We start from the raw sequence: 3948 nt of genomic DNA on the forward strand, positions 1-3948 counted from the left end.
CAGCGTGTGGTTTTATACTAATCAGCCTAGGAGTTAGGCAGAGCTTAATGCTAAGCATTATTATAATGCTAAGCATAATGACCTAACACCCAATAGGTGTGACAATGTTAATTCCCTCTGTTGTCTTGGCTTCCCTTCTGTGGGTTTCTCCAAGGGCTTCTTAGAATCTGAACCCTTCTGGCTAGAATTCATTGTCCTGGGAATCTGTTATTATGATAGGAAGAGGTTGAGGAGGGGAAGTGTCCTAGTCTTTGGATTCCCTCTTGCTGTGGGCAGGAGGAGTGCTTCATTGGAGTGGGACCTTCACAGACACTTCTTCAGTGGCATAGATTTTCTTTGCCTCAGGCTTTTGTCCCTTCCCTCCCTGCTGCGCTATTAAGATGATTTCTTTGAAGCCCTGGACCCCCGTTGACTCTAGTATTTTCCCTCTCTTGGGTAATTCAGGAAGAGTCCATGGGGCTGGAGGGGGAGATTTGCCCTTTGAAGTCTGCTCCTCTGAAACATAGATCTTTCCTAAGGAGAGGTCGCTGGGTTTATTTCACATGTTGCTCCTCTCTCCCTTGGTAGAACCATGATTAGCGCTTCCCCTGTCTTCAGTGGGAAAATGCTGCAGTGTTCATTGAGGTAAAGCCCTAAGAGGGTGGGCGCCTTCCCTCAGGCTGAAGTCTCAGGAATTCCTTATTCTTATGCACGTCTACATGCAACCTCCACCAGTTTGCCAAAATTGCTTCTAAATATTCTTTCCAGTTTATGAATCCAGCAGCTTTTCTCCTTGAAAGCAGAGCTCGGCTGTAGGAGGTCTATGGGTAAGACTTTCTCTACAGAGCTGGAGAGAGGTTTGTCTTGTAGTCTTCAAGAAAAACACCGGCTTTCAGTTTGTCCAGCTGGCTCTTGTTATAATGACTCAAGGTCTTTGAATGCTAGAGCTGAAATCTTAAATCCACCACTTTTCATTAAATTTTTATTTTGAGTTAAAGGTAGTTTCATGTGTAGTTCTAAGAAATAATACATAGCACTAAATTTCCTCCATTGCTAAAGTTGTGTAAAACCCATGGCATGGTACTTCAGGATGAGAATCCACAGGGCTATAACTAATACTTTTATTCAGAATTCTCCAAATTTTCTGCTGCTCATTCATGTGTGAGTATGTTTGTGAGTGTGTAGTAAACTCTATACAATTTTATCAATGGTACAAGTTTGTACATCTACCAAATTTAGGATCAACTATTTAAAAGGCTTCGTGAATAGAGGAAAATATTTTGTAGCTGTAAGAAGGTTTCAGATAGTTAGTGTTACTTAATTCTATGCCTGTTTTTATGTATTCTTATACTGGATTAAGAAGAGCATAGAGGATTTCAAGATGCCACTTTTGCCTGTGGTTGTTCTCTATCAGCCATGGTCAACCCCACCTTCTTCTTTGACATCGCTGATGACCAATGACCAATGACTGATGACCCATGACCCTCGTGAGGCCTTGGGCCGCATCTCCTTTAAGCTGTTTGCAAAGATCCAAAGACAACAGAAAATTTTCATGCTCTGAATACTGGAAAGAAAGGATTTGGTTATATGGGTTCCTGCTTTAACAGAATTATTCCAGGATTTATGTGTCAGGGTGGTGACTTCACATGCAACAATGGCACTGGTAGAAAGTCCACCTATGATGAGAAGTTTGGTGATGAGAAATTCATCCTGAAGCGTACATGCCCTGGCATCTTGTCTATGGCAAATGCTGGGCCAAACACAAACAGTTCCTAGTTTTTCATCTGCACTGCCAAGACTGAGAGGTAGGATGGCAAGTATGTGGTCTTTGGGAAGGTGAAAGAGGGCATGAACATTGTGGAAGCCATGGAGCACTTTGAGTTCAGGAATGGCAAGACCAGCAAGAAGATTATCTTTATAGACTGTGAACAATGCTAATATGTTTGATTTGTATTTATCTTAACCACCAAACCATTCCTTTTGTACCTCAGGAGAGCACCCCTCCACCCCATGAGCTCATGATATCCCATAATCTTTATGTTCTCACATTTTCCTTATTTCCCTCCCAACTGTAGCTGGATTGCAGAGCTAAGTTTATGATTATGAATAAAAACTAAATGACAAAAAATATTATAATGTCCATTACCCTCTGTTGTATTAGCTTGAAAATCCACCCTGTCTATATCATATGGCCACCTTTGCTATTTTGTTTGTTTATATGTGACTGATTTCTTAGAGTATTCCTTTAATTTTTATATATTTCTCCACTTTTTAATGTGTTCTCCTTATGAGGAGTTATATCTGTTCTCGGTTTTTCAAGTCTATATCTCTTAATGGAAAAAATTGGGTACCTGGTTTTTAATATAATGACTACAATAGTCATTCTTATCCCTCAGACTCACAATGTGGTTATTATTTCTCACCTTACTTGCCCTTATTTCATTTCTTACTTTGGCTGTTATAATGAAGTTTTTGTCGCCCTTCTTAACATACAGATTGTATTCTATTTTTCATTTTCAATAATATTTACATTCTCATTCCCCTTTCTCTTAATAAGACACAAACAGTTTTCTTTCTATTCATGCACAAAATCGTGTTTTCAACTGAGAAGTTTTAATGGCTAATATTTAACTGAGTGAAAAGCTTAAACATTCCCTTAATATATCAATAAGATAAAGTCCTGAGATGCTATATTTCCCATACCTCATCTTCTTCCTCCCCAAGATAAGACCTTGGCTATACTCTCATTCTTTTTGCCAATTCTAATTCCTTTGTATCTTTTAAGTGAATTTAGATCTAAGTAGGACTTTTCTTAAAATTTTTATCTCCTATTTCCAAGAGTCCTCACTGTGCATTGCATATACTTGTATGGTTTTGGTTTATGCTTTGGGATATTATTTGTATCTTGAAATTTGCTTCACCACATCTTTAATGAAATTCACCTTTAATAGTTTCCTTTAATTAATTTTGCTGATTGTTAATATCTGGAAACATTTGAAAACTCCAGGAATCTGTATTTTTTTTCTCTTTTCTGTATTGAATCTTCTATTATTGTTACCGCTGTTGACGGGTGAGGAGTCCTTGCTTCCCCAATGTTGAAGAACAACACCAGAGAAGCACGCTGAGGCAAGGTCAGAGTGGAAAATAGAAGTTTATTAAAGGACAGAAGAAAAGACTTCTCCCAGAAGAAGAAGGGGTCCCAAGAGGTGGAATCCATTGAAGGGTGAATGTGTTCCCCTTTTTATAGTTCTTTCAGTGATGGAATGTAGGTGGGAAGGCCCGAAGGGTGGGACATAGGTGGGCCAAAGAAGTAATCTGGGCAGGAAGGACTTCTGAGTCAGCATCTTCAAGTTTGCGGGGGGGGGGGGGGGGGGGGGGGGGGGGGGGGGGGGACTGTTCATTAACACTTCTTTGGGATGGGCTCTGGGCCTTGGGCTTTTCCTGGACTTCATTAACATTCCATGAGTTGTCCTGCGTTTCCCTGAATTCATTCTCAACATGGGCTCCATTTTAGATCTTACTCGATATTAGACCCAATTTACCTAACTACACTGACTAACTTTAAATCTGGCTTCATTATTACTTTATTGTTATCATCCTTATCAGTTTGACTCAAGGGTTCATCTCATTCCTCCAAAGGTTACCTTCCTGAGGATGTGTTTGGGATTGTTTATTTTGATCCTCTTCCCTCCTGTACTTGGCACCTGTATAAGTATTGTTCTTCTAAGTTAGCTCATCAAATTTGGTTGCTATGGTGGCTTCAATTGTGGGAATCTTTAGCTGGTGTCATGGTGTGAATTTACAGGGCATCTTCTATGGCACCTGGAATAAGTTTCTCCACTCTTTGTTCTTTTAGTTTGATATGAGCCTCAGGCCATTGCTTCAGCTGCTCTTGGCCTTGGGCACAGTGGGCATGACACAGCACATTATTATGCAATGACAGACACCTGCCTCTGGAAGTTCACATAC

The 3948-nt window shown here is 40.1% G+C and overlaps 1 pseudogene; it reads left to right on the top strand.

Moving 5' to 3' along the window:
- The first annotated feature begins 1395 nt into the window (after nt 1-1395).
- On the top strand, nt 1396-1917 carry LOC113187511 (peptidyl-prolyl cis-trans isomerase A pseudogene; annotated as a pseudogene).
- The last annotated feature ends 2031 nt before the right edge of the window (nt 1918-3948 follow it).

Source organism: Urocitellus parryii, chromosome 1 (assembly GCF_045843805.1).
Source record: "Urocitellus parryii isolate mUroPar1 chromosome 1, mUroPar1.hap1, whole genome shotgun sequence".
Classification (NCBI taxonomy): domain Eukaryota; kingdom Metazoa; phylum Chordata; class Mammalia; order Rodentia; family Sciuridae; genus Urocitellus; species Urocitellus parryii.